The sequence below is a fragment of the Coregonus lavaretus genome (genome assembly GCF_964263955.1).
Source record: "Coregonus lavaretus genome assembly, contig: HAP1_SCAFFOLD_4013, whole genome shotgun sequence".
In the NCBI taxonomy this organism is placed as follows: domain Eukaryota; kingdom Metazoa; phylum Chordata; class Actinopteri; order Salmoniformes; family Salmonidae; genus Coregonus; species Coregonus lavaretus.
In genome coordinates, this window is record NW_028160614.1 from 36,514 (window position 1) to 48,343 (window position 11,830).

The window sequence follows — 11,830 nt, forward strand, 5'->3', positions numbered from 1 at the left end:
AAGAAGTACTGTACACTAAGAACAGTGGGCCTCATTCACCAATATCTACCTAAGGATGTTCTAAACTGTTCTTAATAAACTCCCTAAGAAAAGTCTACGTCGGATTCATGACATGTTCTTAAACAACATAATTGTTCGCACCTGTGTTCTTGGGATTGATGAATCCCACGTCTTCGTAATTGAAAGCGTGTGCCCGTTGTTCCTAATTAGCATAAGAAAACGCCCCGCAAATTCCCATATAAGGACATGACACTTCAGGGCCGTGTGCAAGAAAAGTTGGAGAACGTCCAAAAGACGCACAGACGGTGGTGGTCCACCGATCACCAAACGAAAAAGGAACTTCAGTAATTCTGAAATAGAAATTCTACTGCAACAGGTAAATGCCAAACGAGGCATAATATTTAGTAGTGTTTCCTGTGGTTTTAAAGCCACCAACAAAACGGAGGCATGGGTGCCATTATTGGGCCCTATGTCAACAGCTTAATATCCTTCAAGGCCATCTCCCACCAGTGAATCAGACGGTAAGCAAGTCTTTCCGAATTTATACCATTTCATGCCACAAGTTAACTGAAAGCAACGGTGAAACCATTGGAAAGGAATTTTACACCAGTTTGTCAAACCAAATGTGGGCCTATGTGACTGAATGAGTCCTCGCCTGAATACCTAGTTTATTCAGTTTTAAATCCTATTGCTTTTGCAGTAGGCCTATATTGAACAAACTGAAACAAACAAAAAAAAATAACTGCACTGTGACTGTTACTTTCAGTATCATTTTTGTTATTTACAGATCTCCAATCCAGGCAACCCCTCTGAAGAGGAACCGGACACCAGTAGGCCTACCTCTGTACCTGTGGTCCTCTGTAGCTCAGCTGGTAGAGCACGGCGCTTGTAACGCCAAGGTAGTGGGTTCGATCCCCGGGACCACCCATACACAAATAAAAATGTATGCACGCATCACTGTAAGTCGCTTTGGATAAAAGCGTCTGCTAAATGGCATATTATAATTATATTATATTATTATAATTATATTATAATTATTATAATTATTATTATTATTTACCTGCCCCCAGGTCCTCTCCAACTGCACGTGTCATCTCCGATGCGGTCTTGGATAACCAGGAGCGGATTGCGCAAAGTCTCTGTGAAATCGCTTCTACTCAATATTGGCCACAATATCAGAAACACTCAGACATAAACACACATTTTAAAATATAAAGAACGCGCACTGAAACCTGTGTCATTTCATGTGTTTAATTCGTGGTATTTAAAGGACAAAACAAATCAAAAACGAGAAATTATTTGTTGTCTGACTTCCATACCAAGTCGGTTGTCTGGTCCCAGCAATGGGTCAGGACGCACATCCTGGTGTGGTGGCGGAAGTGGAACACCACGCTTCATAGCGATGTTGTGTAACACAACAGGCCATGATTATTCTGCAAACCTAAAAACGGTGTAACGAGGATCAAAAGCTAGAAAAACTAAATAAAACGAATTGTTGGAATTAGATTATTCTACAACATGTTCTCCATTTTTCAAACCTGAATAAAACAAGTAGTCCTACTCACCTTCTCTGGCTTGTAAAGCAGCTTACCGCCTGCTGTGTCCCTTCAGAATACCAATGGTGGAGCGGGTGCCTGCGTGCCTCTGGTTATAAGAGGCATCTTGGTGCGTCTGAGGGTTTGTTAGTGGCGTCATTAGTCAGGGCGCAAGGGCATACCCCCGATCTCCTAATGAAACAAGTCATTAATGGAGAAACCCACTTTTTGAAACCAACAATTGGAATTTGAAATTACTGAACGATGCTTATCAATGAGCCATGCGTCTCCAGCAGCTCTTTGTTCCAGGCGCATTCCCACAGAACTGTTCTGCAAAATATAAGAGTCATGTGCACCTCCTGAGAAGCGGGAGACCACGTTCAAGAGATGGTTGTCGGAGTCGCAGATGACTTGTACATTGATTGAGTGATATTGCTTGCGGTTGAGGTACGGGAATGGGTCTGGTGAGGGTGGTTTAATGCGCACGTGAGTGCAGTCTATTGCCCCGATTATGTTGTGCAGACCCGCAATAGAGTAGAACCCTCTCTTGACCGGCAGCTGTTTCGCTGTGTAGGGGAAGAAAATATATTGTGTGGCCAGTTGATTTATTCAATCCACAACTCGTGGGAGAGCGCGGCTGATGGATGGCTGTGATATGCCCCACCCGGTCTGCTAACTCCCGCTGAGATGTCCCAGCGGCTAAAAATCCCAAAGTGGAGAGTACCTGCACATGAGGTGGTACGGGATTGGACCGTTGGTTATGGCTTCGCAGCACTGGCTCCAAAGTATCACACAGCTCCATTAAAACGTGTCTTGGAAGCCGAAAACCGTCCGATCAAAGGACTCGTCAGTCTCTGCAAATAAATCAACGTGATCCTCAAAGAAGCGTTCCCTTCTCAGAGCACGCGCGGCAATGTCGTCAAGCAGTAACAGATGTGCCATTTTGATAGCACGCCTGATGTGCAGAAACAGGCCCAGTTTGGCCCTATAAATAGCGCGATCAATCACCTCATAATGCAGGATTTAATCAGCTTAATTGCTGATGTAAATGGCAGTGTTAGTGTTTCTTTGCATACTATGATTTTTTGTTTTTCAACAAATGATCAGAAATACATTACAGTAAAATACTATCATTGTAAACGACTGTAGAATTAAATGAAATGCAGTAAGCAATTATTTGGAGCAAACTGTCATCACTCAAATGTGCGTAAGAATGCTCTTGAGTGTGCATGGATTTTGTTCTTAGCTAAGAACAAATCCAAGATGAGAAAATATTAGTGAATGTCAGAATCTTCGTAAAAAGTGTGTAAGTGGGGTTTAAGAACACATTACTTTGTAAGAACGGTTGGTGAATGAGGCCCAGTGTCCGAAGAAACACAGAAGTTATGGATAATGAGCCAGACGGGCCAAACACCCAGGGAAGATCTTATAACTGAGCTGGTCATGAAAGATGAAGACGATGAGGAAGCCATGATTGACCAGGCCCTTGGCCTTTTAAAGGGAGGCACCACACTGGGTGAAGTATGGAGGCAGTACTCAGAGAGAATACCCCAGGCCCACCAGGTGAAATTCCTAAAGAGATTGATGGAAGATCAGCAGGGAGGCATGGAGTTTATTAAATGATGTCTCCGGACCTCCACCCCAATAGACCTCACTAAGGTAACTATAAAATAGAGTGGAGTGTTGTAGATTATCGGAGGACCTTGAATGTAATAAGAAACCTTAGGTGCTGTCTTAAGGCCGGTAGCAACCACTACAGAATGTCCGGTCAGAACAAAGATGAGGCGGATGTTCAGGTTAAGGGGAGTTTAATGGAAGAAGATGTCCACATCCACACACACACATCAAACACACATCTGACCACTCATGGTTCAGATAACTGAGAATCATGTCCAGGGATAACTGACATTAACTATGTGCTTCTGAAAGGAAAGCGGAGAAAGAAAATGTAGACTATAGAACTGGTATAATATGAATGCCATGGCTGTATAAGCTAGCACAGGTAAGTATATAACAGCAAAGGCTATACACTACAGCAGGCATAAGGCCTTGTCACATGGCAATAGACTACACAACCTATTAGACTTGTACACATGAAACTCAGGCAAATGTGCTCAAATAAACATTACAGTAATGTTGAAATGTATACATAATATAAATACAATGAGCATGAGTGAAATATATAGAATAGAAAATAGCCTAGCACCATAAATGAGCAATGCTAATAAACGGCTAATCGCTAACAGTCATGCTAAATGCTCATGCATTCCAATGCAAAATGCTAACGGTAGTGCTAACGCTGGCAGGAGCGCGAGCTAGCTAACAAGCTCAACACATGGTAATTATACACAATAGACCGCAAACTTAGCTCCACATAATATGACACAGATCTCAAGGCACTTACGTTTAGATGCAAGCACAATTAAACATCAGCCATACAGGGATTCAGTCCACAGGAGGAAAAGTTCAGCAGGGGGAAACACTGTGGAATTGCTCATCAGGATGGGGAAAACACGTTTCTGACCACACAGTGTGCTGGGGTCATAGACTAACTGAAACTGATGTCCCGGGAATCAAGGCCACTGATAGGCTGAACGAGATGTGGTGATAAGTATTTTTGCGTGACATTAACCAATAAGACACTAACAAAAGTGGGGGTCCTCTGAATGGGAGACTAAGCTGCCCGACTAGAACTAACCAGAAGGGATGGCTAGAATCAGCTGACTGAAGCTGGCCGTTTTAACAGTAACAAAAGGCCACAACCTTATGACTCAGGCCCTCATCAGAAAACGTAGGAAAGGTGTGGTCCAAGCACGGACTGGAGGAGGTGACCGAGCCGGAAGACAATCGGAGCGTCAGACTAGAGCTAGGGATAAGGCGCTTAGAGATGTCCCGAAATAGCTGGACCGCGGCACCCAAAGAGAAGTCAGACTTGGGGGTAAAAGGTCGCACCACGGAGGGTGAGACGCGTAAGGAACCAGGGGCGAGTCGGTCTGAGCCTAGATACGATCGGGACCAGAAGGGCAGAGGAGTCGCCTCCACTTACGCTACGCCGTACATACCAAAGGAACAATGGATAAAGATGACCCCCAAAGAACGAAGGACTCATCAGGAGAGAAACAGGCGTGGACTAGGAAAGAGGCCTGGGCCTCAGGTGGACGGTGTTGGAGAATGCAGAGTGGGAAGGTGACTGGCTGATAACTTACCTGAATGGAGAGAAGTACATTGTTGACACCGGAGCCGAAATGTCCATGACCAAAAGACGCTTGAAGCCCGTAGGCCAGTTGTACATACTCCTCACGGACGGGTCTAAGAAGTTCGTTCCTGTAGGAAAGGCGGACGGCATACTTTGGATGTTGGGAAAGAGCAATTTAATAGCACTAAGAAACTTGGATAGGTGCAACAAGGTGCCACCAGGCACAGAAGTGAGATGGTACAAGGAACTGGATCTAGAAGACGAAATTCAAAAGAAGGTGTAAGAGAGTGAACTCTCAGCACGGGAAAAGGGAATTGGAAGCCATACTTTTTGGCTAAGTTAAAAAACGACTGTGGAAGGTTGGGGAGAGAAAATGAGCATGAAATTCCATTGTACAACAAGCTGTCAGAGAAGGCATGTGTGTGGACAGAGGCTGATGAGTTAAGGATAAGGGAGATTATCGAACATTACATTTACATTTACGTCATTTAGCAGACGCTCTTATCCAGAGCGACTTACAAATTGGTGCATTCACCTTATAGCCAGTGGGATAACCACTTTACAATATGTTTTTTTCTTTCTTTGGGGTGGGGTAAGGGGGGGTAGAAGGATTACTTTATCCTATCCCAGGTATTCCTTAAAGAGGTGGGGTTTCAAGTGTCTCCGGAAGTAGATACAAGGCTCTCGAACCTGGGGACCAAGACAAAGATCTGGAAGTATGGATCCATGTGGAAGGAATGGGTTCAGAAACTAGGGTTGGTAAATAAAGGAGGGCTAATAGCACTCTGATCTTGGAGCCTAGGGTCGGTGGAGCAGAAATATGTTTACCAGAGCAGGAATTGGCAGTACTGGCTCACTAATGAAAGAGGATAATAGAGGTGGTGGGAGGTATGCCGATCATAGTACACACTCAGAGCAAGGTGCATAGGGTTGAAGAAAGAAACGGTGGAGGGCACCAGGGCCACAAACGTGCGTTGGGGTTGATGGGAGAATATCCTGTTGGACCCACAGTTGCAGTTTGTGTATGGTGATGGACCGAAGAAACAGGCTAAGAAGGTGGAAGAGCCTGAGATAGAGCGGGAACTGTATACTGATGGCTCCCATAAGGGGAATGATATAGGGGCCTACTGGACTTACATATTAAAACACAGTAAGGGGAATGATATATGGGCCTATTGAAACACCAGGGAAAAACAGTGATGCAAAGGTGAGGAACCACCGTTTCTCAGCCCAGGCGGGCAAGGTAGGAGCAATACTGGAGGCCCTACTGGAGGCCGAAAAAGCGTAGGATAAAGTGATTACGCTTGATAACGGATAGTGATTACTGTGCAAGGACACTGAAGGAGGATCTGAGGATTTGGGGAAAAAATGGTTATGAGGGTGCTGAGGGTAAAGAAGTGGCCCACAGCGGTGTCATGGGTGAAAATAGCAGAACTCATTAAAAAAACGGAGATTGAGGTTGCTCACCAAAAAAGTCACACCACCGAAGGGAAGTATTGGGAAGGTAATAGAGAGGTTGACATGTTGGCCCACATGAGAGGTGTAATTGTTTTTGGGGGACAGAGTTGGGAAAAGGGGGACAAAGGAATAAATGTCCCGGATAACTGTATTGAAAAGTTGGTTACCGGGGTGCACACGGAGATTGAGCATGCCGGTATAAAAGGAACTCGGAAACAACGGGTAAAGCTGGTGTACAGGGTTACCCGCACTGTAGTGGCCCGGGTTTTTGAGGAAGTGTAATCTCTGCAATATGTACAATGCAGGGAGGGTAGTGAAAAGACAAGCGGGTCAGACCATTAAATCAAAGGTACCTTGGGGTTCGGTATGCATGGATATTGCAGGTCCATTGCCGGTGAAGGGCTGCAAAAGGGAACAATATGTGTACTGGTGGATTCCTGTTGTGGGTACATGGTGACACAGGCTATCTGTAGAGCCTCTGGGTACGTGGTGACACAGGCTATCTGTAGAGCCTCTGGGTACGTGGTGGCATCGGCTATCTGTAGAGCCACGGGTCTGGAGGCCGTAAAAACCCTGGATCAGGCAGCAGCCTTGGTATCCCCCGGGAGCTCAGAACCGACAATGGCAGCCATTTTCGGAACAAGAAACGTAGATGACTGGTGTGAGGAATACGTGGTGCAGAAGGTTTTTTCTCCCCCCTACGTCCTGGTAGAATGGACGATAGGGATGGTAGAGGGGTTGGGTTAAATGTGGAAGACAGATTTTAGTTGAATGCATTCAGTTGTACAACTGACTAGGTATCCTCCTTTCCCTTAAAGGCTTGGATTGCTAAAAATTGCAATTATAAGGTTTGGAGTGAGCAGCTGCTGAAGATGGGAGCAGAGCTCAATGACAGGGAGCAGGATAACAGAGGCACTCCAGCTAGGGAACTCAACTCTCGCCCGTTCCAGTCTCTTCGAGACTGGAAGGAGGGGGTGTGTGGAGGATGATAGTTCTGAACCGGTGTGCTCTCTGTTTGTAGGGCAGGAGGTCTGGGTGAAGACTCAAGGACATGGGCCAGCAGAAGGACCAATAAGGAAACGGTATCAGCACCAGGATCAGGTGATAGAAGTCTTGGAATCAAATACCGTTAGGTGTAACAAATCTGGGATACAGTGTGTAAACTAGCTGAAACCAGTTCCAAGATAGCAAAAATCGCGTTAGAATCCAAAAGGCCGTATGACGGCAAAAGCTGTAGCACTACCTCCTTTGGCCGGGGTGGCCAATGTACAGGGAATCGTAGTGTTTAGACGAGGATATACCCAAGCATGGATCGGTAGGGGATTGGGGCTTCTTAATGGGTCTAAGGATGGCTTGATATCCAAGGAAAATTTGGTTATCAAGTGGGGTCCTTTGGCTGTACCCTTCCCAAGGTATAGGAAGGACCCGGGAATGAGAGGCCTCCAGTCGTGCCTGGTGTGGAGCGCGATGTGGCCTATGGGTTAGATGGGGTCTCACGTGGTCCAGTAAAAGTGATGGATCATATATTCTGTCACTACTGCCATCTTCAGTCTCTCCCACAACTTAGGATGTACAACCAGTGGGTTGGGCGGGGTGGCACCAAGGAGCCAGAGAGAGGTCCCCAGGATTGCTTGTCAGTGGGACGGGGCCCAATTGGGGCGGTGTGAGGAGTGCAGCGATCTGAAGAGGGAAGGCCGGGGTGGCTGATGGTTACCAGGTCAGGAAATTTAGTAGACTCCTTTTGAGCACTGGAAGGGTCTTGAGGGAGATTCAATGGAAGGTGTACCCTAGCGGGCCAGGGAATGTCAGAGCGGAATGCTCGGACCCCCGCGCCAAGGGAGGGGACAACTCAACACGGGTCACCCAATTGACTGACTGGATAGAGGCCATTGATGGCTGCTGGCCAGTGGTGAGGAATGTGTTTAAAGTTAAATCAGGTCGCCTTGGGATGGGAAAGGCCTGAGACCCAGTTCAGGGTCTATCGGCCGGAGGGGGCCTGGGAGGAGTTTAATCAGCTTCCCGCGGTTAATCAGGATATGGACAAAGGTTGGACGGGCCTATGGAAGCTATATCATTGGAACAAGTTGATAAAGGAAATGATGACGGATTTCTGAATATCGTGCGAGGAAACGGGAATTCAGATACCTAATGAAAAGGGGGGAAAATAGTAGTAGGCTGCGCTACATTCTGACCAGATTGGATGGCTGGGGAAGTAGGTAAGTTCAAATCAGGTGTTGCAGAGGAGACAATTAGACAGAGTGTGCTGCAGGTCCCTTGGGGTCAGGCAGACCGAGCGCCTGTCCACTGGCAGGGAAGGAGCCTGTGCAGCTGGGGGGGTGAAACTTAGGACGGTCTATGTGCCGCTAACGGGTCAAATCAAATCAAAATGTATTTGTCACATACACGTGTTTAACAGATGTTATTGCGGATGTAGCGAAATGGTTGTGTTTCTAGCTCCAACAGTGCAGTATATCTAACAAGTAATATCTAACAATTTCACAACATATACCCAATACACACCAATCTAAGTAAAGCAATGGAATTAAGAATATATAAATAAATATATGGACGATATATGCAAGATATGTAAACATTATTAAAGTGACTAGTGTTCCATTTATTAAAGTGGCCAGTGATTTCTAATCTATGTATATAGAAATCAGCCTCTAACGTGCTAGTGAAGGCTATTTAACAGTCTGATGGCCTTGAGATAGAAGCTGTTTTTCAGTCTCTCTGTTCCAGCTATGATGCACCTGTACTGACCTCGCCTTCTGGATGAAAGCTGGGTGAACAGGAAGTGGCTCTGATGATCTCTTTCGACAGACGTAAGAGTCAGGAGTTGGAACTGACCTGGTAAGAAAGGACGCCCAGAACCAGAACGAGCCAGAACCTAGGAAGGGTAAGAATGGGGACAAAGGGAGGAAAAAGGAGATGGAGCCTTACCACCATCTGGGCCCGCAGGAAAGCCAAGCAGGAAGCAGTGTAAACGAGGGTACGAAATTAGCATGTTGTTTGGGGCTCTGCTCATGGTGGGTCTCTACGTCCTTGGGTCATCTGGCTGGGAACGCTCACACGTTAGGGAATAAGGCCAACTAGGCGGTATAACGGAACAGCATATAATCCAGTGTTTGAAACCTACATGCTACCAATGATCTGTGGATGGGTGCATGGTCGGGGCCCCAGAGATGGTAGTCATTTATTCAGGCACTGGAATGTAAGCTAAAAGTGGAATGGGTTCAACGAAGCAATGGGTAGGGAGTTGAACAATACGGCTGACAACTGTACACAAGGGCTGGATAATTGGGCCACTGATGGCAACTTGAATGATAAGACTGGCTTTCGAGTTTTGGACGTGAACTGGGACCGTAGGTACTTGTACCTGGCCACGTTGTCATGGTCCGAACTAGAGGACAGATCTATGCAGGTGAACTGGATTAGAGAAATGGGATCACATCCTTGGCAGTATGCTGATTGGTGCATTAACAACCCTAAGGGAGATCCAGACACACCATTCTGGGAAAGGGGATGCGTGGAAACAGGGGGAGGCTGAATGCATTGTAAGCATATATTGGGATGGCCGGTTCTGGGGAGAACTGAATTTGACATGCCATGGGTCAAGGGTGGCAAGCACAGCTGTAAGATCTGAAGGTGACCTGAGGCAGGTTAATAAAGACCTTGGGCTCTATAAATACAATGAACAGTGTGTTACGAAGATACTGGACATGGACACGGGGGGGTGTTGGGTCAGGTAGTGGTTCATGCATGAAATGGCCCAGCCGCAGTATAACCGAGGTGGGGGTAGATAGGGAGATTAATGAAACATTGGGTGTGGAAGAGGCCAGTTACACTGTACATATTAGGTGTAAACGACCCCCCGGAGAAGTGGGAAAAGGTACAGGTAGAAATGTGGGTACAGCACCAGCCCACCCCTGGGGATTTGGTAGGGGTTGAATTGAACTTACTTCACGGCACTGGATAAGTGTGTGAGTGAGGCGATGGCTGAGGCCGAGATGGCAAGGACTACACCTTGGATGGAGATAGGAATCCTTGGGGAACCCCTAGGTCAGGGTTCTTCAATTCCGGTCCTGGAGGGCCGAAACACCTCTGTTTTTCATCCTCTCCTTCTAATCAGGGGCTAATTCAGACCTGGGACACCAGGTGAGTGCAATTAACTACCAGGTAGAAATAAAAACAGAAGTGTTTCGGCCCTCCAGGACCGGAATTGAAGAACCCTGCCCTAGGTGCTCTATACGCCAGGGGGGAGCCTGGGTGGAGGGCTATTGGAGGTATAATTCCACAGGGCTATGAGGATCGAGCACGGTGAAAAGCGCACAGAAATTGTACACCCAGGTGTTTACCATTGATGACGCCCGGGTTTGGTGGGGTCTGCAAACTAGGGAAGTGCTGAACTATGTGAAACCATGCCTGAATAAACTGGATTGGAGGAATAATTACTGGACTAGCTATCAGTATTTGGCCACGGTTTATTCAGCAGGGGATACACAGGAAATACCCGAGCCCTGACGCAAGCCCTGAAGCAAGCTTCAAGAAAATTGGAGATGAAATGGCGCTCCACCAAACTGGAAGTCTTCCTACTAGCTTGGAAAGAAAGTACAGTGCAATATCGAAGAGCCCTCACTGCTGCTCGATCATCCTATTTTTCCAACCTAATTGAGGAGAATAAGAAAAATCCAAAATGTATATTTGATACTGTCGCAAAGCTAACTAAAAAGCAGCATTCCCCAAGAGAGGATGCCTTCCACTTCAGCAGTGATGAATTCATGAACTTCTTCGACGAAAAGATCATGATCATTGGAAAGCAAATTACGGACTCCTCTTTGAATCTGCGTATTTCTCCAAAGCTCAGCTGTCCTGAGTCTGCACAAAACTGCCAGGACCTAGGATCAATGGAGACATCCTATATCTCTTGACACATTCATGAAAATAGTAATGGCCTCTAAACCTTCAAGCTGAATACTGGGCCCTATTCCAACTAAACTACTGAAAGAGCTACTTCCTGTGCTTGGCCCTCCTATGTTGAACATAATAAATGGCTCCCTATCCACTGGATGTGTACCAAACTCACTAAAAGTGGCAGTAATAAAGCCTCTCTTGAAAAAGCCAAACCTAGAATCTCCCATTCCTCTCAACATTTTTAGAAAAAGCTGTTGTGCAGCAACTCACTGCCTTCCTGAAGACAAATAATGTATACGAAACGCTTCAGTCTGGTTTTAGACCCCATCATAGCACTGAGACTGCACTCGTGAATTACCTTTTAATGGCATCAGACCAAGGCTCTGTATCTGTCCTCGTGCTCTTAGACCTTAGTGCTGCTTTTGACACCATCGATCACCACATTCTTTTGGAAAGATTGGAAACCTTAATTGGTCTACACGGACAAGTTCTTGCCTGGTTTAGATCTTATCTGTCGGAAAGATATCAGTTCGTCTCTGTGGATGGTTTGTCCTCTGACAAATCAATTGTACGTTTTGGTGTTCCTCAAGGTTCCGTTTTAGGACCACTATTGTTTTCACTATATATTTTACCTCTTGGTGATGTCATTCAGAAACACAATGTTAACTTTCATTGCTATGCGGACGACACACAGCTATACATTTTGATGAAACATGGTGAAGCCCCA